Source organism: Ambystoma mexicanum, chromosome 3q, assembly GCF_040938575.1.
Source record: "Ambystoma mexicanum isolate Mex_15411 chromosome 3q, UKY_AmexF1_1, whole genome shotgun sequence".
In the NCBI taxonomy this organism is placed as follows: domain Eukaryota; kingdom Metazoa; phylum Chordata; class Amphibia; order Caudata; family Ambystomatidae; genus Ambystoma; species Ambystoma mexicanum.
Genome location: NC_090926.1, coordinates 1,068,219,436 through 1,068,243,206, shown reverse-complemented (window position 1 = coordinate 1,068,243,206; position 23,771 = coordinate 1,068,219,436). Strand labels below are relative to the sequence as shown.

At 45.1% G+C, this 23,771-nt stretch overlaps 1 protein-coding gene across 2 annotated transcripts in view; it reads right to left on the bottom strand.

Moving 5' to 3' along the window:
- Positions 1-23,771, bottom strand: part of PYCR1 (pyrroline-5-carboxylate reductase 1) — a 209,674-nt gene that overhangs the window by 159,639 nt on the left and 26,264 nt on the right. The window lies entirely within an intron of this gene.

Genomic DNA, 23,771 nt, shown 5'->3' with positions numbered 1-23,771 from the left:
CATTAATCTTATCTCCTTTTTGTTGTAGCTGTTAATGGTGTCCTTGTCCCCAGGGGCACTGTGGGGGGGGTGTCTCTACCAGTGAGGTCCCGCTTGCCTCTACCCCTAGTGAGGGTATCACACAGCTGGTTCACCTCCCTAGCCTCATACGGAAAGAATCCCACCCCACCTGGAGAGAAGTGACTGAATTCTGTGAGTCACCACAATAGCCACTGCCAGTTTGAATGGCGCAGAGCCTTGCCATTAGTGAATCCGGGCGCGCTTCCAGTCCAGCTCTTGGAAGAACTGAGGTTTCCTGCAGCCATTCGCCAGATCATTGGAGAAAAAATACCCCTACAACGAGGTGCAGTCTGCTGAAGAGCCAAAGACGACAGTTGCATCTGAGCAGCATCAACTCCAGTCCAGTTCAGTTCAGGTAAAGCTCTGCTCCTCTGTCCTGATCTCAAGAAGGCCCTTTTTGGAGCTACAACCCCTGGAAAGCTTGGCTCCTGCTCAGGGATTCATGTCTGCTGAGCCTTCAGAAGTGTCCCTGTACCACAAGGTGGACTGACCAGCTCACTTCTCAGCTACCACACAGCATCCTTGGACTCAACTGTCGATTTTTATAACTCCAGACATACAACATACCTTTTTTCGAGGATCCAGCTAAGCATTTTATTTCAAAAAAGGTGTGCACCCTTGTGGAACCAATCAGCGTTGTTGCGGGAAGAATATATTCCCTAACCACCCTCTGACTTTATGGGAGCCATCCAATCCCTGCTACTTTTACACCTAAATCTAGAGGCGAGACTACCCCTCTCAGGCAAACCCTCCACAGCACTGGGGTCAGTGAACAATCATGAAGAAATAAGCCAAGACCAGCAAACAGGCCATTGCACATTATGCGCCAACTACATGGAAACATACCGTCCCCACGGCGCAATCACTTTGGCGTACTATCTTTCATCTAGTCAGGTTCTTAACTGCCTCCAACTCCTACACTTAACATTGGAGCACAGAGGCCAGTTTGTTCCCTTCCCGTCAACCAAAGTTTAAGAAGAATATGGAGAGGGTGCATCAACTATAATGAAAATGCTTTCGCGTGATGAGTGATCCCCCAACACTCAGCATCTTTTGAACAAACAAATCTAGTGTACCATTAACAAAACCATGCATATATATAGTGACACTCTAACTATATTCCACAAGTACACCAATGTGCACTGTGCCCATTGTGCTACTGCACCATCCCAAACAGAGGTCCAGTACTAGATGCCCAGAAACAGCGTGACCTCTTGGGTGACGTTGGCTATTGTTGCCAGTCCATGTGAGCATCATATCTCCAGGCATGTATATAGCGGCAAAGATGTATTGAATCAATGAACCCTGTCGAAATGAAGGTGCTAAGCAGAAAGCAGTAGACCGAGATTGGAGGTGGATCTACTGGAAGCAACATTAAGAGCATGATGGAACGGCCAGGGAGATCAAGGAAGTTCTGCCGTGGTGCACCATGATGGGGAGAAGTAATATCCAACACAGGTGAATGGGTGACACTACTACCTGGGCCTTTGAGGTAGCGAGCCATAGGAGCAGCGTGCCTGGTGAAGTAACACAGTGGATAGCCTTATAATGCATATTCCTGCCCACATCAGCTCTCCTGCACGGCAGTGTTGCAGGCATGCTGGAGGCTCCTTTGGCTCTGTTGGGAGTTGTCTTGTATTAGACTTTTCCACCCTACGTTGGCTTGGCGCTGTGACAAGTTGAAGCCACTCCCCATCCTTGTGTGATGGGCTAGCGCTCTAGTGAACTGGGGAAGGTGGGGGGTGCTATCCAAATTGCCCACCTGAGGGTGCATGGCACTGGATTCCAGATGTTTTCAAGCACATCTTACCAACAACCCTGTATTATATCATATCCCACATTCATGGGAGAGCAGAGACCAGAAAACTGTGGTAGAGACAACTTTTCCAAGAGTATCGCTGAAAGACTGGTCACCCACCAGCTCGATCACGTCAAAGCTGCAAGAAAACACGCTGCTCACTTACTGCACGGCTGGATGGAAAAGCTTCCCTCATTAGCCTGCAATCTTCAGGTTACTGCAGCGCTATAAAGGTGTGTTTCCCCGATTCCAAGATGGCACAGACAGTAGCTCACGACTAGAATACCTTACGCGCTGTTAATAGGCCCAACAGGGAAGAAAAGGGGCCTAATTTATAAAAAAAAACAATCACAGACCTCATTTATAAGACATAATTATTTGATTGAAACTTAAACCTTACCAACCAAGCTTACAGCACTCCCAAACCCAGAACCACTAGGGGAGTAAACACAGAAATGAAGCTTGTTTATAATCACAACACAGACACACTAAGAAGGCAATAAGTGATTATGCTATTATGCCGAAACACTGAATACTGTAAACCACACCACCAACAGCAAACAGAGGATATAGCCTAAAGGTCTTTAAATCTCAGCCTTTCTGATAGAAGTGTTTCAATAATGCTTTGTGTAAGTCATAGATTCACTAGCATTGTTGGCAGAGCTTTTAAAAAAACAGGTCTTCCACAAGGAATGTCTCACACAGATGGAACCAGTTCCACTCAAGACGTTGACTCCCAGACAGAATATACCAATGGATCAAACAAAGGAAAAAACAATGGCATTTAGCAGGTCCCACAGTGGAAACACAGGAGAAACCCAGAGACAAACAAAAATGAAATGTTCCTCGGTTTAAATCATGGATATCTGTTCTATCCGGTCTCACTTCCTGCATGGATGGTGTGTCATGAGAGAAAGTTCTGGAGTGCATGGAATGTTAGTGGTTGAGTGAAATAAAGCAGGTTCCTGGAGGCAGTAGGTAGGCTAATAAGCTTCTTTATTAAGTTACAGGAGTAATCGGGTATCATGACATTAGGTCATTAGGAGCCGGAGACCAGCTACTCCGCCAACATGGGTACTTGTCATGTACAGCATTAACCGAGCTTGCTTAGCCCTTGAGAACACCCTGTGAAGAAGAGAGGCACCTGTGCAGTTGGCCAAGCAGAGCCGAGTATTCTGTCAGGCACTGTGTGCCGAGCGGCTGACTGCACTTACCTGGGTCCGAGTGCCGCTGATGGAAGGCGGCCGTTGTGCTGCGCTTATTTCAGCTATCCACTCTGAGAGCAAATGGTGACCTCACTGATTTCACCAGGGAGTAGGCGAAGCATAGAATGCTGCTTCAGTGAAGTTGGAGTTTCCATGAGGACTTCGACAGACAAGTGCAACATTAAAAGAAAGGACCTTTGGACTTGTCCTTACGTTCTAATGAGGTGTGCAATTCGTGATTACCCAAAAGGAGGACATCTGTCAGCTCCTGTGTCCGTCATGAACCTTTTCAGAGCTCTAAGGGCCAAAATGGTGTTAGCGCAACAGGAGCAGCATTGGTGCGACAGCAATGTGGGACGGAGCACATAAGGTCCTAATTATTGCTCAAACAGTGTCAGTGCTATTGTGCTCTCTTCTGGGTGGGAGGCTGACCTGCTGTCACCAGAGGGTGCAAAGGGATATATGAGCTGTGCTATTTTGTTGGCTTGCTGTGTAGCCTTGCCAAGTTTTGGCATTATATTTTACAGCTGTACCATGCAAAGTTAATGCTGAATGTTTTTTTTCAGAACATGTAGTGGAAGAGTTGTGTCGCACCAGCACTTATTCGTAGCGTATTACTTAGAATTTTAGAGTTTTTTAAGAGGGCGAAGTGTTGGTAGTGGCGATTGTGTAGATCTGGCATGTTTTGTACTTTTTTAGCAGTGCAGTAATATGGTGTGTGTGTACGGGATGCAGTAAGTAATGTTCTTAAGCAACATGGACATTTAGTATTTGCTACCACCCGGATTGTTCAACAGATGCGTGTAGGTTTGTTGTGACTGTGGTATGACCTGTAAGATACATTAGGCTAGAGTAAACAATTTTGCCACGCTTTTTCAGCGAAGAACTTTTTTGACAAGAGCTGTTGTGGCTGTACCGCTCCCAGACCTACGCTACGTGTGTGGAAGGACTTGGCGAAAGAAAACTTTGGTAGGGCGCAAGAAACGTTGAACTTGTATGCGTTTCTTGAAGCCCCTCCCTCATTACCACATACCAATATCCTCACGGGACATGCGCTTTTGCGGGCATGCTTTTTCAGCGAAGAGCTTTTTTTTACAAGAGCTGTGGGCTGTGTAGGCCCTACTGTCCAAGCATTTTGTACTTTTACCCTCAGGATACACGCTTATCTTTTATCTACAGGATCCTATCGTACTCCGAAAATACAGTATTTATTATTTATTTATTAACCCCGAGTAATACTGAATATTGTATTTAAGTACTTAACTTCATGGAACCGTACAGGTTAACTACTGATATGCCACCTAAATGCCAAATTTTGAAACTTGTGCAACGCCTTAAGAACACGGCAGCCAAAATAAATCATTATCTTCACATAAAATCGTGTCAGTATCAGAACGCTCCCGTGGACATCCTTGTCCGGTTGACATTTGCACGCTTTATGCCCCCGTAGCAGTTGTGGTAGCAACCTCAACCAACGAAGCCAGCGACTCTGCAATGGCGTCCTGCCAGGCGCTCCCTGTTGCCCCTCTAATTTCCTTTATCAGTGATACTAGGATGGCTTCTGTTCCGCCTATTAGTGATTCACTGATAGCGTCTCATAGCATTTCACAACTAAATAAATTACAAGACAAGGCATAAAATAAGCAGTGTCGCATAGCAATTTGCCATGCAATTCCGTAGGTTTGCTAATCAAATGGGCACTTCTGTAGCAACGTTATCTATTTAAGTTGCCCTCTTCAATTAAAGCACTGCTCGCCCTACATTCCTCTCGTGTCCTCGGTGCTCTCTTCACCCTCTTTTCTCTGTTCACTTCAAGGGCTAAAGGTGAGAAAGTGCAGCAGTAATTACCTCCTCCACTCTTAAGTGCCAAAGGCATGTGTGGGAGTGCTAGGCAAGGATTTCCTATTCAAATAACGGCAAACCAAAAGTAATCGGGATGATGTTTTTATTAAACTTTCAATATCCTGTCTGGCAAACACCACTATGTGTCAACTTTATATTTTTTTTAAAAGACAATCATACAGTTCCATTACTAAAATGTAAGCTTTTACATAATGCATAATTACAGTATTGATACTGTAAAACACTGCATCACCTCCATGCTTTACAGTTAAGTTTAGGTTAGTGTGTCTACATTTCATAGTGTCAACTAAATTTCATTTTGTTGAGGAAGATGCATCATATTGACGAGTGAACACTTTTTAATATGTACATGATCACATGATCAAATGCTTTTGATGGCAAACTAGTTCTGTAATTTACAGGTTGCATACATCTTGCAACTGGTGCTCCCATGAGCAAACCCATACTCCTTGATATTCTATATTATCACCCTGTTGCTTTATACCATGTACTCTGAAAGTGAGATGATCACAAACTACAATAATCTACCTAGTTTGCCCAGTTCTCTGCCTGCTACGCAATCCACTCTGCTTAGTCTCTTTCTTGCCTTTTACATAACGAATACACAAAGCGAACTAGATGCTTATGCAAAGTAGTGATCAATAGTACCATCCAGTCTGTACAACTACTGTAATACTGAACACTGTAGTTAACCTCCAGAGCTCGCTTTGCTCTATGATTGTGATTGGATTATACATTACCACCTGCAGGAGACAGCTGGCCAAACTGTGTTCAAAGCCTTTTTATCTTATGCATTTGTGTCCATTCATGTAGCTAACCTTCTACATTTTACAGACAATCATCAATGGCTCGCCAAGACTTTTCGCCCACTCACAGAGTAGATTTTATGAAGGGTAAGTAGCATTTGCAAGAGATGTTTGAAACTTTTATTTAACATTTACTTTGCATTAAATGTCAAATACAAGTTTTACTGTGCATGGCTGCCCTCTGGGTGGCAGCAGTGTTCCAAACATCAAGTGGGTGTGTAGTGACTTGCACCATTTTACAGAAATCTCATTTTAAAGTTGTCCTCCATTGCTATGGGTAGAGTGCATTTCTCTTAGGTTGAATATGTAAACTAAATTACTCAAGCTGCAGGTCTAGCTGAAGTTTAAAGAATTTGCAATGCCTAACTCCTCTCACTGATGTCTTATTTCAGCGGTACTCAAAACTGCTTTATTGTTGTTCATTTCATGTCTTGGGTGCAAATAACTACTGGTACAAAATTGCTAATCAGATGGGTCTGTTTGCTATTCAAAAAAGATTTAATTAGCAAACTCTACTAATCAATTTTTGGTAAGTAATTTATGCCATGCAAGACATCTCAGGTCAAGAAAAATCTGCATCTGAAGTCCTTGTTAGCTGCGATATTGACATGCCAAGTAACCCTACTTTATCCCAAATAAACATTGACCCTCTGAAAAAGCAAAACGTTTTGATGCCTTAGCTGAGGACATACACTATGCTAAAATTTCAATGCAGGCGGGCTCCTCTTTCCAAGCTTCTACCCAAAGCAATCCTCAGAAAAGAAGCTTTAAAAATCAAGAGGTCCCTCCTTTCGATCTATCCCAATCTCCTGGGTGGTTTTCAAATCCAACTCAACCCTGCTTACCCTCTTGCCTCGGCTCTCCTTGTCCCTGCACCCCGAATTCAACTTTATCACCTTTAACTGTACCAGTACCTCCAACACTGGTAATACCCCCTTTACTACAAACTACATTGGACTCCTTAAATCTGGCAACTTCAATGTTACTGAAACTATATGAAACATTAGATGCGCGCTTAAAACGCCAAAATGATCTTATAAGTAACTTACTGCATCAACAATCGTTGAGTTCTGACTCGCTAGCTTCTCTTTTACTAAATAGACATCAGTTACCTTGGGATCAATTAGCGCCTATGTCCAATAGTTCCTTGCATCCCTCTTTAGTTCAAACTTGTGTGTCTGAGATTTTAATGGAGCTAAAATTACATTTACAGCTCCCACTAGATGCAGTTCTGCCAGGCACCCTGACAAGACTGTAAACGCCATCTCACACCAAAACCCTGTGACTGATGACCTGTTGATCGAAAAAGTGGTAATTGATCTCACTGTGCCAGAAAAAGAAAAGAAATCCCAAGCAAATTCAAAATAAAGGAAAAAAAACTCTGATGAACCAATCTTGGTGCAGGACATTGCCAAATTCTGTAAGCCAGTTGTTAAAAAAAACAGTATCTTTTGCAACAATTATGCAGCAAAAAAAAAATCTAAACCTGAAAAACAATAAATCAACTGAGCAAGCTGCTACAAAAACATTTTTTAAAAAAACTAACAAATCAAACAAAGGCTTACAAGAAATATTGGCTGCTATCTCAAAGAAATACGCTAAGTTAACTAAAGTACCTGCTATTTCGAGAAGCCTAATTCAGAAAGCGAAATGTGTGACTAACCATCAACCATTAGATGATCTTGTGAACGAAATCGATGCACATATACTAGATAAATATTCTGCACCTTCCTCTCATGCACTACCACAAACATCAATAAACGGAACATTAAATAATACTCCGTCTGACATAGAAAAGACTTCTCACGCAATTAGAAAAATCGATGATATCACAAATCTCCAAACCAATCTCTCTTTCTACCTTTGCACTCCAAGACTGCTCATTCAACTTGTACAGCAGGTCTTCAGCAAACCCACCCTAGGGTCACTGACACAAGATCATTTGAAATACCACAAACCCAAATGTCCTATGGCGCGAATGCACAGGTACTGCCACACTTACCATCAGATTTGCCTGAGGATCAGTCCTTACACAATAGGCTACTACAGATAGAGAATCGATTGAAGTTTCAAACTATCTCGACACAGCAACCTCAAGTAAAACCACCTTCACACAACGAAACACCCTCTCAATCCCTCTCAAATAACAACAACAAGTTTATAACTTCTACAAAGGGCAAGGCCGCAGCTACTGGACCTAGCTATCACACCCCGATTATGAAGTGCAGACCTGGTCCGTATGATATCTTTGACTTCAACCATTCATCTGTTCTGAATAATTTTGCGGACATTCCCTCACTTGAAGATTTGACCTCGCTTGATATTGACAGAGTGGAATTTCAAGATGAATCAACAATCACTAGTGCAAGGTTGTGGATCATATCAGGGGTAATTTTAAATCTGATCTGGCAAACAAGACATGACATCTTTGACCTGGGTTTTACAATGATGTATGAAACCTTTCAGAAAGAACTGGCAAGTCAGAAATCACATTCAAATTTGTATCAAAGACACCCTAAACCTATGGGTTCAGCCGAAATGACCTCTAGGAAATCCTGTAACGAGCCATGATCATGATTGCTACACCCTGAAACTGTATCCGACTTAGTTGGAATTCACAAGGCTTTGCCTCCCTTTTAAACAATCAGCTATCTAGTCTACATCTTTACAATATTATAGCTATTCAGGAGACTTGGCTAACAGACAACCCTGTTTGGGACAATTTTTAACTTGTATTACTGAAGGCAATTAAACAAGCCAAAGGTAGACCTAAGGCTGGCCTGCTCATAGCAGTAAGGAAGTCATCTGGCCTTGCAATTACTGAATGGGCTACTACCAATGATTATATGCACTTAGTCAAAATACACACTAGTTCACATACTATTGCACCTGGGCTGCAGTGCGACCTATTGACTTCCTTGCTGATATTGAGCTCCTCCTCAATTTGATTGCCTTGGATAATACAATATGCTAAACCTTGGTAGTGGGAGAAAAAGCTTGAATTACAAGCACAAAATGTAAGTGACCACAACCGACTGATTTTTACATGGTCTCACGACATTCCTGTCATGCAATCTGAATATCTAAAACGTCATATGCTATACTCTTAAAAGAGGACTCCTTACATAGTCTTCTGTATTGTTTGAAATTTAACGTTGCGCAATCTCGACTTATAATGGCAGCGGAGGGCTCGTATGTTGATGCACTCCAATTATTTATTTTCAGAAATTGACAATTGTAAAAATAAAATATATTTCCAACACAAACACGTCTTTGACCACGAGTTGAAATTGTGAAAGTCCATTCTGCGGAAGGAAATAAGAATCCATCAAAAGTCCAAATTATTTGGGTAGCAGAATAAGATCACACTTTTAGGAACAACATATACAAACTGGATAATTGCGAGGAAATCCTTCCTCTTCCAAAAAGATAGTGAAGATATGCTCAGAACACTCTCTTCTAAAAACCTATGAGGTATATGGTTGCTTCTAAACAAACCTACTCACCCTTCTCAGATTGCCTTACAAATTAACCCGGTAAGCGAGCAAAAATGGATAGCCCATCTTCTAAAACTATATGCGTATCCCAATACTACTCTCGCATCAATAAAGGAGAGGTGGATTCCCACACCCAGTTTAGATTTAAAATTTGACCAAGAAGAAATTGAATTCCATATATCTAAGCTTAAAAGATCAAGGGCCCCGGGCCCTGATGGCCTGTCAAAATTAATAATTAAATAAACTCCTAAACTGTGGGCTCAGATTCTGTCCATCATCTTTAACGATGTCCTTAATTCTTGTAAAATCCCCCATCTTGGCGAAAATCGGTGTTTGTCCCCATTTTTAGAAAAGGGGATCGAAAGCAACCTCATAGTTATCGCCCAATTACGCTGTTGGACGTACCAGGGATGCTATTCTCTAGACTTATTCTACGGGACTTTACTCAGTGGTTAGTGCAAAACGAATTGAACGATCCACATCAAACAGGTGGGACTGCTATAAACTTAACATCAATAACTGCAATACTTCAGCAGGCTCAGTCCTCGAAACAGAACATATACCTTGCCTTTGTGGATTTTAAATCCGTGTTTGCCTTAGTCAGTCGCAAACTTTTGCTGAATAAGCTTTTAGCGGCGCAATGTCCGCTATCTCTGGTCAACCTAATCTCCCAATTTCATTTTGATACGTCAATTTGTGTAAGACTGAATATGCAAGGCCTTCTGTCCGCCCCTATCTGGACATTCCGCGCCCTTAAACAAGGCTGCATCTTGGCGGCAATTTTATTTCATTTTTTTATCCATGATTTACGAAAGAATTTTTCAGATCCAATTACTGATCCCCCGCGTTTAGGTAACAAGGGTGTTTCTTGGCTCCTTTACATGGACAATCTCGTCCTGCTATACAAGACACTGGTTGGCCTTCAAAAATTACTGACTACTTTAGAGCAATACGCCCGCATAAATGACTTAGAAATCAATACAAATAAAACTAAGGTACTATGCTTACAAAATAAAAAAAACATCTAGATCTACTAGTTTCAAATGGCACCTAGACACTAACATATTGGAGACCATAAATTAATATAGATATCTAGGCGTAAGTATCAACAATGACCCGAAGGACGACCCATATGTCTCTGAGCTAAAAAGAAGAACGTTTGCATGTGCTTCGCAAGCGATTCATATACAGGGAAAACGTGGGAAATTTTCTTGCCAACCAGCTATCACCTTTTATATGCAAAAGGTGTCTGCCATAATTTTGTACGGAAGCAAAACTAAACCAATAAAGAACTTTACTTTTTGGACCAAACTTGAAGGTCTTTACTGGAAGAGAGTATTAAATCTGCCGATTAGTTTACCAACGTGTCTCTTAAGACACGAATTAGGCCTTCCATCATTACATGTTATGGCCAATTGGAAATTACTTGCGCTATATTGCAAGTTTATCGTCTTACCTGACCTTAACCCTGTTTCTATAATGTCGCTGTCATGATGCCTACCCCCGGAGCACCAGGCCAGGCCCAGCACCCCCGGGAGCAGGCATCATGCCCCCGGGTAAAAGCCCAGCGGCCCCTTATAGGGGCTCTTTGGACTCTGTCCTGGCGCCTTTGGCGCCAGGCTCATGTTGGACATCAGTCCTGGCGCCATAGGCGCCAGGCTCATAAAGGAAGGTGTTTTGTGCACTTACCTGATGCAAATCATGCTGCAAGATTCAGGCCTCCCTGAGACCTGAAAGGGACTATTTTTTCATTGGGACTATTTTACCACTCGGGCGTGGCCAGGGAAGGATACTTACCTGGAACTACTTTGGGGGCTATTTAAGCCACGCCCAGACAGTAGCTCACGCTTCGCGTTGTTCTGCATCCAAGCAGCTGAATGCTCACCGTGTATGCTCCAGCATCTGGTCTCCAGCCACGCCCGCCTTGATCCTGGAAAACCTGTAAGGAAAGAAGAGATGAGAAAGGTGAAAACCAAGAATTTTATCAAACTTCTTACCTGCATCCGGAACCTTCACGCCAGCGTTCCTGAGAAAAGACTTTCATTTAAAAGCACTGCGTTGCTCTCTGCAGCGCCGCGCTTCACTCACCTGTCCTCGGGAGTTCTTCTGGCTCCACCGCGACTGTCTGCACCGGTCGCCACATCTCTGCGCCGAGGGGAGAGAAGAAGAGACAAAAGGTGAGCAGAAGGAACATATGAGGAAAGCCTAATTTTCTGCCATAACACTTACCGGTCTTCTGTTGGTGGATATTACCTCATTTCGGGTCGGCGCCGCTACGTTGGCAGGTACTGTACCCCGGCCCCTATGGGGAAAGGACAAAAGACATTATTGGAGGAATATAAAGACATTAAGAGGGATCGCCCCCATCGCTAACTCACCTGAGTTTACCATCGGCAAGTCAATCCCTCAACGCATCGCCTTCATTCTGCACCTGAAATAAAGGACAGATCACAGGTTAGGAAGGCAACAGAAAAGGAGGCTCAACACTTGAACTTTTGTAATCTTCATACTTACGGCATTCCGCTTGGAAAAGTCAAGTGGATTTTGCCAGCGCCATTCTGAAAACCAGTGAAGTAACTGGACAAACACGCGCCCCTGCACCAGAAGCAGGAATGAGAGTTCATCCTTTCAAACCATAAGGTGAGTTTCAACCGGGGATTTCGGGGGAAGTTAGAGAAGAACGAAGGAGGGAAGGGGGGAGCAAGCACACTATTCTGCAGACTGTTAATCCCCTTTCTCATCTGCAGAAGGATATTCCTACGGGCCAGACAAGCAAGATTTAAGGGTCCTGTTCAGTCGGTGTTCCGAGTTCTGCGCATCACGCTCGAAGAGGCCACAGCAACCCAGACTAGACCAGCGCCTCCGTGGGAGTCAGGTGAGCATTACAGTCAAAACTTGCGAAGTACATGCTGGAGTCTTCTCATATATGACCACGATCATGGCGTAGTCTTGTAAACTCACTGATGGTTTCAGCAAATATCTCAGAAACTCTCTTGAAACAAAATCCTACCCATGCAAAATGAAAGCTATGGTGGCTAGATTGGAGTACCAACATGGCTTACTATAAAATTATAAAATCTTTCGAGAAAATCCGTTTGGAGGATGGAAACTTAAAACAACTGAAACATATCTATTAAAATTCCCACAACCAAAGCTACGAAATACTTTCTTACGATTTCGATTAAATTTGTGTCTAACCAGAGACCTTTGGGCTTCTAGAAAACTGTTGGATAGTCAAGAGAATTTCTGTAGATTCTGCTCTAATAGTTTGATTAATGAAACTATGCAACATCTTGTGAGCGAATGCCCGGCCTTACTAAACCAGTGAATTCTTCTACTCAAACCACATCTTCAAGATCAGACAATCCTCACTTCTGAGGAATTATGCAAGAGACTTTTCCATGCAAATTCAGCCCGCTTGCAAATAGCAATTGTAAAATATATACAGCTACTCGACTTAGAAGCAGAATTGCTTTTGTGACAATAAAAGTAGAGTTGAAACATTACATAGATACTAGTGCTTAATATGTGATCCCTATGGTCGGCATAACTCCTATGTAATGAAAGGCCAAGAAATCAAGGAAATCCATCTCGTGAACTTGTCATAGACACTAGTATTGTCTTGTGTAGGGTGGGTTAATGACTAAACCCAAATGTAATTATGAGATGCGGTTCCTTCTCCAAGTATGGTATAGTTTGTCTGTTTCTTTCTGATTTATTTGAGTAACTTGTAACATTGTTTGAGAGATCTCCAATATTGTAACATTTACCAGTCCTAAAATCGGGTTGCCCTATTTAGAGAAAAGTTGTAACAGGAGTCTCGCAAATGAATGATGCTTATTCGTATTTGTATTTGAGATTCAAGCACTTAAATGACGTTCCCTTTTCCATCTAAATTGTATATAATGAACTGTTTTTCTCTTTTTATAATAATTATATTGAAAAGTTGTGTAACAACTATATCAATAAGAAAAATGTTTAAAATCTTGGCGGATTTTCAAGGTTATACCTGCAGATAAGCAGCGCAGGCTTTTAGCTTTACTAATCTACTTTGCTGTTAAAACAAATGGCAATGTGATCAAGTTTGCTGGTGAAGTGTGTTGCTGTTAATTTGAGTACAGTGATTTTACTCTCAGGTCTGAGTTTTGATGTGTAGTAGTGGTTAACCCGGACCACAACATAGGCTAGGCACTATATGTAATGACTGTATTGCCATTGAGGCTTTATTGTTGTCAGCAGTGTGGATGAAAAATGTATGTGTTGGCAATGTGTGATGTTGCTGGGGGGCAGGTGGGGGGTGAGGCACTCCTAACATGCCAGTGATGATGTCCCTGCTGGGTCAGATGGGGACGCCTGCCCTCAGCAGTGGTATATAGTGAGGTTAAAGTTGTGTAGTGGTGTGAAGAGATTTCAATTGGTTGTCAATTGTGTGAAAGGCGGTCCCATTCATTATCACAGTTTGATGGTTTTGTCCGTTGTTATTGTTTTCTGATCACATGATTTGGATTGGTACTGTGATGATGGGGACAGGTGGTCTGTAATATATATCTGGTAGAACTACACCTTAGCTAGTGGTCATGGCTGACCTGATAGTTCTGTGGCTAGGTGTATTGATGATGATGGAGGCCCAGGATTTGTGTGTGATACATGGGTGGGCTGAGGCCCCATGTTAGGAGTTTGAGAGCCCGGTCCCAACATTGATTGTGCTTACATTTGGCTAACCTCAACATCTAATGATTTTTCTTTCAAGTTGGATCGTTGCGATTCTAGCTAAGGTTGGTCAATTTGGTAACTTTTCTCCATTCTTCTTGCAGATTCAGTGGATTGGGGTGTAAGTGTAACCTCTTCGGAGTCGGTTGTTGGTGCCCACTGTGCCTGGCCAGCATGTTGCTTGTAGAGTTGTTTATCTTTTGTGGGATTCCATTACTTGCCGTGTTGCTATGTGGCTGTATGGTGTGGAGTGAGTGATTTTATGTTGTAGTTTGCATGAAGGCATGATTTTGCCAATTGTTACATCCGTGCATCTGGTGATTTCCAGGATGAGATGAGTTCCTTGGATGTTAGTACGTACGTGTCTGTTGCAGAAGGTTTGCATGCCAGCCCAAGCTGAGCAGTCTGTTCTCGGGCGAGGCAGTGGTGAATGGGAGGTGTTCAGTCGTCGTATGGAGGTTTGTGGTGGTAGGTTGTAGGCCCAAAATGGGCAGGTTTGCGCCCAAGCGTGGCAGGCTTGAGACCCACTGATGGCAATGGTGAGTATATAAGGATGTACTTGCATTTGTTAGTAGTTGTGAATGTGGATTTGTGATGCAGCCTTTCTGCTGAAAGTTAGTTATGCATGGTTGAGACCACTGCATCTCTTGATGCCGCAGGTGGTGGTGTGTGAATGGGTTTGTGTGGTGGTTGCCCTCCCCGTGTGCGTGTATACTCTTTGGTTGTATGTTGGGAGGTGCGTTGTGTTCCGTCCTTCCTGTGGGTTTGTGTTTCCTCTGTGGTATGTTGAAGGAAGGGAGGGAGGGTGTGTTATATCAGGTCTCCCTTCCTGCATGGATGGTTGTTTTCCCTCCAGTTGTACACCCCCAAACATTTTGCTGCTGTTTATACACCTTAGTCTGACTTTGCCAGGGGAGCACAGCCTTCTGCTGCACTCCTCTGGGCTTTCACTCACTTTTTATGAGGAAACTGACATGCCCTTAAGACAGTCAGTACTGGGAGACTTGTTTTTCCCTTACTCCTTTTCCAATATTGCAACTTTTCTGCAACATATAAGTGCACGTGGGTCTCAGTCATTTCCAAAGACCAGAGATACTCACGTAGGACTTTTTGGGAGATGTGCAGATGTGTCATGGACAGGGCTGGTGGCAGCTTATATTTTCATGTATTTTCAACCCTTTCCTGCCATTTTAACCGCGCTTACCGCGTTTGGCATGAATAGGTGGCCTGGCTCCAAAATGCTCATGCCACGAGGTTCTTTGTCCTGTCCTTCGGCCATCTTGCCCCTTTGCCTTCCCCAGGGTGAGCCGACCCGGATCAGACCTTATTTGGTCATGCAGTTTCCCGCGAAATGCCAAGCTTTCGCAGGCTTCTGCATGCCTTGTGTGTGTGCCTCCAGGATGTTGGCTGGGGTGTCTGTCACCAATACACATCCTGGGTGCCAGAGAGTCTAGAGTGCTGTGAATGCCTGTGACCACAGTGGTCCGTCCGTGATTGGTCCACGTATGGAGTGTGTGTTTGAGCAGATCTCCCATTGGGTCCTCTCCGTTTTGGCGCAAAGGGAACTTTGGATAGGAGGAGGCTCCAAACACCCATACCATTTTGATCTCTGGAGTTCTCACTGAACGAAGGATAGGATCCAAGTATCCTGAAACTAAGAAGCAGAGTCGAGGAACCGCTGGAAGGTTTCGCACCCTGAGCCCGCTGTTGTCCCGTGGGACCCCTCTGCATCTGATCGTCCTAGAAGGTCTGCAAAGATGCCTCGACCCATTCGAATAGTGGGATCAACTATTCTCGGCACCTTCAACAAAACCTGCAAGTAAGCCTTCTCAAAGTGTCCCTGGAACAACCAGTGGGCTGACCAGCTGTCATGCCTGCGCCATGGGCGCATCCATTTGCGCTCAATATGGACTATTTGTTTATCATTTATTTACAACAGACTCTTGGATCAATCTATATTTACTTTGGGGACTTTATTTCCCATTTGCGAGACTTTGGTGCTTTATTATTTTTTCCAACAAACTACGCATACCACAATGCACTTGGCTATAAGCATCGATTCCTGGCTGTTCCTATTGGTCATCAAAGGAACTACACCCCTCAGAAGCCCTAGGGATTGGCTCTGCTTCCACCAACTCAGGAACAGAGAAGGAGGTGGCCGATTGTCTGCAGGTGTGCTTAGCCAGGTGCAACCAATTAGCCTGCCTCTGTGCTGGGCTAGGCAGTATAAAAGGCTGCTGCCTGCAGTGGCTCAGCCTCTTGCATTGAGAGACCTTCCTCCACCTTTCGTGTCTTTCTACGGATCTTTGTATGCTGTTTACCATCACTCCTGCTTGGACCCTGCCTTGCAGATTGCTACACCCTGCTGCCTACAGCCCTAGCCTTCTGGGTTCCCTGCCTCAGTCCAGCTCCTCTGGGCTTCCTGCCTTGCAGCCTGTTACTCTTCGCTGCCTACAGCCATAGCCTTCCAGGCTCTCTTCCTCACAGCCCTGCTCCTCCGGGCTCTCCACATTGCAGCCAATCACGCTCTGCTGCCTTCCAGCCTCCGCCCTTGCCTGACTGGGCTTTCTACATTGCAGCTGATCACGTTCTGCTGCCTTCCAGCCTCCGCCCTTGCCCTGCCGGGCTCTCCACATTGCAGCCGATCACGCTCTGCTGCCTTCCAGCCTCCGCCTTTGCCCTACCGGGCTTTCTACATTGCAGCTGATCACGCTCTGCTGCCTTCCAGCCTCCGCCCTTACCCTGCCGGGCTCTCCACATTGCAGCCGATCACGCTCTGCTGCCTTCCAGCCTCCGCCCTTGCCCTACCGGGCTTTTATACATTGCAGCTGATCACGCTCTGCTGCTTTCCAGTCTCAGCCCTTGTCCTCTGGGCTCCCTGCTCTGCAGCCTGCCTCACTCCGGCTGCCTACAGCTCTTGTCCTCTGGGCTTCCTACTTTGCAGCTGATCACGCTCCGCTGCTTACTACCTACCTTTTTTCCGCTGGGTTCTCGGCCTAGCGCCCTCTACAGTCCTCTGCAACCTTCTACGGTCAGCGGCCCTGCCCCTCAGGGCTCACTCCTTGCTGCCCGGTCCTTCTGGGTTGCTTGCCGTGCAGCCTGCTTTACTCTTCTGCCCTAAGCCCTTTCCCTCTGGGCTCTCTACCTTACAGCCTAGCTCCTGTGGGCTTGCACATTGATTTCCTGCTCCTCTGAGCTCTCAACCTTGTTCCTTACTGTCCTCTGCTATCCTATCCTGTTACACGACTTTCCCTCCATTTGCTTCTGCTAGTTTGCCATCAACCTCCTTTTCCTGGATTTGTCTGTAAGTATCTTCTCTTGTCCTGTTTTGTAGACCCTTTTGTACAGAGCTTGTCTGTTGGTTCCCATCAGTCAACCTCTGCCCCTTCCCTTGTCTCGTTTCTACATTACAGACACCCATAGCTGCTGTTCCAAGTCATGAGCAAACAGCGTGGGCCTCTGTTATAGCAAACTGTGCAGAAGGTTTGAGTATTTCCTAAGGTTCGTGGAATACTCTTTTCCTATATCTGCATACACCCCAAGAGGGAATTCATTCTGTACCTTTCCTTGCTACTCTTGCCTACTCTTCATTCTCTTTCCTTTCAGCTGTGTGTGTGCTTCTCTGTCCACTTTATTTAGGCACAACCACCCAAACCCTTTTTGGGTGTCCTGTGCCACTCTTAATAGAGTGCCATCCCTGACACCAGCTTACACAGGACCTTTGCTCTATCTCCGCCGTCATTTCGAGGAGACTTGGTATACTGCTAGCTGTGTCCCCGGCACCCTCCAACCGAATTTCGAAAACTTGGCATTCCCAGGTCTGAAGTGAGCCGAGTGCGCCAGGACCGGAGTAAATGCGGTTACTGTGTTGCCCAGCCGCAGCAACTATCTTTTCAGGGGTGCTGCATTTGTGACCCTCTTGCCCCTGAATCCTGCTGCAGTGAAACTGGCCTGATCCATCCATCAGGAGCGGAGAAATCACCACGGTCGCGTTTGGGAATCATAACTGTATCGCCGGAACTGAAAGCCGCAGACGTCCTTTGTCGCATTTGAACCTGCAGCCGCAGTGGAGTCAACTGGCCAAGTTTGGTCCAGAGTGCGCCTACGGCCAGTGAGTAACCCTAACCTTAACCGGTGGCCCCGAGCACCTCCATCTGTTTTAACGCACGAGTGGCCCCTGGGAGTCCCTCTCCTTTCCACTGCCAGTGTGAACTAGCGACCTATTCCCGAACCTTGGAATCACCTCTGCCTTCAAGTGGAGGCCCTCGCCGAATAGTGAGTGGGTATCTATTCTTCATCGCCTCACCCACCTTCCCGAGCTGCTAGAGACCCCTGAAGAGACCCCGTTTGCCCATTGGAACAACCGCGTGCACCTGCACTACATGTACTATTGAGCATAAGGCTCCCCTCTTCTTAGGGTTTGGACTGCCTCTTAGTTAGGTGTGTGTTTGATGTTGAAGGGGACTAAAGACTATCTGCACTGCATATTTTCCTTCCCCTCTAAGTTGTGAATATATTTCGTGCCTTTAATCCTTTAGACCCCAATGGTCTTGTATATATTTTGTATTGATTGTGTTGTGTTGGTTTAGTAGTATTGCTGTGATTCTTTTACTGTGTGTTGAGTTACAAAGGCCATGTAATAAATGTGTTTATAATTTTGATATATACAGCGGTTGGGAGTAATTTGTAAGTGTCCTTGCTCTGTGTGCTCATTGAGGTCCTTCAGTCACCCTCACCCCTCCTGAGACTTAGACTTGACCGCATGCCCTAGCTACCTTGATTGGTCTGGCTTGTCCAGAGGTTACCCTGTTCCAAGAAACTAGGCTGGTTTTCTGATACCTCTGCCCACCAGGTCAGAGTTCAGAAATCTGTCTTAATGGTCCGATGTCATGAGAGAATGTTCTGGAATTCATGGAATGTTTGTGGTGGAGTGAGTGTTCCACGCCAGGCAGTTGGAGTTATGTAGCCTGGGTTGTGGAGGCCAGTGGGCTTCCCTGAAGATCTGCTCTCCTGCTCCTAATGACCTAATGTCATGATGATACCCAATTACTACTGTAACTTAATAAAGAAGCGTATTAACCTGCCTGCTGCCTCCAGGAACCAGCTTTATTTCACTGTCCACCCCAAACCCCCTCCCTATCGAAGACATGAAAATCTCAGATACGGTAGAGGACAAGAGAAGGTTCATCAAGCAAATAAGCTTGCGGCTTCCTCACATGTTCCCTTCCAACAGATCCTAACACATAAATAGAAATTAACAAAGCAAATGCGTCTCCTTTGCCTTTATAAACTCCATGTTTTACATCTGAATAGAATGTTTGCTCTATGTCAGTGCTACTGTACATGAAAACAAAAATAAAAACACATCCAATGAGCTTGGAAGTGCCAAAACGCTGCCACATACTTCAACAGATGTTCTACACATTTGGAAGTTACACGCTGGCAGCACACAGCTAGCAAGTGACTTTGGGACATTCCCCCACCCCCCCACCCGCCATTACAAATATGGTCCAGCAGGTCTCAGCTGCCAAAGCAAGGACTGGCTGATGGCCGTGTACATGATATGGGGTCGCTTAGCAGCTAGGTTAGCAGTAAGGTTCTTCCTCAAGAACAACCTCCATCTGCAAGTTGGTACTTCTACAACTCTACTGGAACTGGCCCAAATACCTCACCCAATGGGGGACCGGGTTGGTGTGGTTAGGGGTGAGTCGAGAAACTATGCTGAACGAGTAGAAGCAATAGACCAGTAAATTAGCACCCTTCAACCCTTCCTTTGGGGGGGGGATACAATGAAGCTAGAAACTAAGTCTCCCAAGATACATTGTAATTGTCTGGAAGTTATATAGTTTTCCACTGGACATTCTTGCCTCTAGAAAATCAGTGGTGCTACAACCTCGCTAAAACTGCAGCATTATTTATTCAATGTTAAAATTATCAGTGACCTACCAATCCACACACAACGCCACTGGCACCACTTCTTTAAGCAATCAGTAAAAGATTCTTGTAACTGCTCCAATCTTTCTTCTCTTGCAAGCTTCCTGATCCGGCTCATTGATATGCGCAAGGTATCACACATGGGATAGGTGGAGATTCTATACCACTGAAAGTGCATGCAAAGGACATGTAGAGGGGGACACAGGGAGAAACCTGGGAGCCAACAGTACAGAAGGCACCCATAGAAACCACTGAAAGCTTTAAACGTGCAAACAGCCTCCAGTTTACCACACAGATAGCTCCAATACTGAAGAAACTGGGTTGCAATTATTGCACCCACATTCCTCTTCCAAGGCATAAACTATGTCAGGGGGAGGGGATAAACCTTTCCTTTCCAAGTTGGAAAGCACTACCAAGGGTGTCAGGTCAAATGTTCAAATGCATTTGATCGAATGACAAAATGCTCGAGTCAATTTGACCGAAAACAAAAAGGTTGCTTTTTTTTTTTAAAGTATATATCTTTTTTTTGCTCTAGTATAGGTTAAAAAAAGGTGTTTTAACACCAAAAACGGGAGTTTGAGGGGTAACCCCCCAAAATAAATAAATAAATAATTCAACCCTTTTTTTCTGTCAAATTGACTCGAGCATATTGTCATTCGATCAAATGCATTCGAGCATTTCACCTATAACCACTACCGAGGCGTAAAAAAAAGAAAAATCTCTTGCCACCAGTCTCCACAAGCACTATTTCCCACTCACCAAAAACCAATATCACTCACCATTGGCTAGTGCAAATTTTGAGCCCTGAACTAAATAATGCTCAACCTCTCCCCAGGAACAGTTTTTAAGCTATCTTTTCAAACAGAAACGTTTCTCTGTATAAGGGATACCTATAGAGGTGGCCCTTTTTCCTTCCTGTCTCAACCAAACACGTTGAACCATATTGCTCTGGGTCGGTGAGCTGTGATGATTTACTGGTGAAGCACCTACCCTGACTGGCTTGAGGTTGCGCTGTTCCACACCGGGATCTGGGTTCTTCCTGTGGCCTTTCTGGCTTACCAACTAGGCAAACTGTTCACTGTGGAGTCCTCCTCTAAATTAAGCAATGGGACAAAGCGGATGGTGATACTGGGTTAACCGCAAGAGGCACAGGGACCCCAGCATCCTCAATACTATACCAACACTTAGCATGCATACAGGTAAACAGACAGACACAGAAGTGGTGCGCTTTGCTAGACCACTCATTAACCAACAGTCCAGGCTCAAGGTAATGTAAATACATGGCAGCTCTGAGATATGATATGGCATTTATAATGTGCCTGTAAACCAGTGTTTCTAGGCACGACAAGGAGGGGGAAACATAGGGAGGGCAAAACAACAATCTTACTAGGCCCGGTGTCATTCAGATTGCGCAAGAGCAGGGAAGGAGAAGGGGAGAAGTGCACGTAACACCAAAATGCAGCCACTGTGTGGCTCGAAAGTGCAGAGAGAAGGGACAGTAGGGTTGCAGATACAGACCACAAGTGCTAGGGGAGCTGCAAGGCAGTGCAAGGTTTAACTGGACATGCAAGAGCCTGGGCCCAAGTTCAGAGGGTAGCCAGGTGGCCAGTGCGTGAAGCAGTCAGGAATCAGCAAGTGAGAGGAAGAGAGAAAGCAGAAGCGAAGAGGAAGGTCTTGAGTTGCTTACGGAACCAGAGATGGTTCTGCCCAAGTTTGAGAGAGGCAGGGAGGCCCCAGCCGAGGATAGAGATTTGCCCCCAACTTTCTGCTTGGAAAAGCGACTGACCCTCAGAGAGTTGGAAGTGGATGAGCGGACAGCTCGAGAAGGGAGATGTTTAGGAAGAGAGAGTTGGAGGTAGTGCGGTCCCAGACCCCAGAATGCCTTGTGAACAATGCATAGGGTCTTGAACTTGATCCTTGCTGCCACTAGGAGTCAATAAAGAAATTTCAGAGCTGGAGAGATACGGTCCCTGGGCTTGAGGCCAAGGACAAGTCTCTCAGTCCTGTTCTGGATAAGTTGAAGAGGTCGGAGAGTAGAGGCAGGAAGATTTAGAAAGAGGCTGTTGCAATAATTCAGCCTCGATAGGACCAGAGCTCTGGAGACAGTGAGCGTCTGGGGGAAAGTGAGGAAAGGAGGAATACCTCTGATGAGGTGCAGTTCATTGGTTGACTTCTTAGAGACATCAGAGATGTGAGGAGAGAAGGAGAGGGTGGAGTCGAAGACGACCCCAAGGTTCTTAGCCTCACAGGTAGGAGCAAGAAGAGGGTATAAGGGAGGAAAGGTTGTTTGCCACCCCCGTACATTCAGAGCAAAGGAAACCTAATACTCATGCAATACTGGGGAGACGTCCTCCTTGCCCTTCCCTACAGCGGAAGAGGGGCTACTGCAAGACACATTAGGACTCCATTTTGTGTACTCCCAGACTCCATTTTTGGACTAGGCCTCATCCCGAGCCCTGGGAAGCTTCTCTCCCCTTTGCAGCGCCACGCACCACGCACATTGACAGCCCCCACCTCCTCCTCCCGTGTCTGTGCCGCCCAGACTAATTTCTCACGGATGCTCCTTGTGGAAAAGACCCGACCTCCACACCACCCAGATGAGCCCAGCTGACAACGTGCCGCTTGAAGCCACAGCCCTGCACCAGCCAATCATGTGGAACCGGCCCATATACTGCCATACTGTATCTATGTTGTCCACCAATAACAATGCAGCTTGATGTACCTATAGGGAAACGTCAAGAGTGACGTTTCCAAAGATTATAATGCACTGCCCTTGTATTGTTTGGCAGACGGCTCTCAAGGCAGCATAGTCCTCTGCATGCATTATCTTTATAAATCTTTGTTTTACGTGCAACCTTTCTCTTGGCTTCATTCCCTACTGGGGTGTGTCATTTTACTATGAGTATATGTTTGTATTTTTGGGAATGACCACCTTCACTTGGTGACCCCAGCTACGTGATTGCAGGTGCCCCGAGAAATACCCCTGTGCCGTGCTGTGAGATCCGGGACGTTCCCATCAAGACCACCACCATCTACGGCTGACCAGTAGAGCATACACGCCAGAGAGGTTCCAAGGGTCCCAGCATTTGAAATTACCCGACTGCTCGCCGGAGTCGGGCACGGCTTGATTGGGGGGAGGGGGGCAACACCCTGATTACGGATAGACTGTGAACGGAGGCTCTCGGATCACCTCGGACATGTGAGTATTGGTTGCAAGAAAATTATCGAAAGGGCAAGTAAAAGGGGTAAAAGAAAGTGTAACTGTGAGTTAACAGTCTGGGAGTCAGATTAAGGGTGCATGGGCTGGTGTGAGTGTTGACTAGTGCATTTTTCTTCTTTTCTTTATATGGCCATTAGGATTTTGTTACAGAGATAACGGAATAAGAGGAGAATATGGGAAACTAGCTCTGAAAGGGGGTGGAAGGCGGCACCGCGTAGTACTGTCTCGACCAGTGCAGGGATAGAAGTGAAAATAAAAAGGAAATACGTAAGAGTCTTGTATATTGAGTAGACTCAAGAGATATTAGCAAACTCTTTTTCTTATATGAACAACTTTCTCAGATGTCGGCCCAGGAAGGGGTGAATGTGAAGATGAATGGGGGGAGGGGGGTGTCTAACAAGTTTCGTAAAGGGGTGGGGTTAAAAAACAAAAGTGTTACAGATATCTGTTTTATGTTCTTTGTCGTTAATGAAGTATGTCAGTTTGTTGAGTGTATCCATCAAATGGTTTTATGTTTAATTTGTTTTGATTATTCTCATTTAATGCTCCAAAAGGTGTAAGGGAAATGTTTTAAAAACTGATGTGAGGGAAAGGCCATAGCTCTTGGACCCTGACCCTGGGGTGTAGATATGCGAGGAAGGATCACCTCTGTGGAAGTACCTTTGGGAGTGGGGAAAG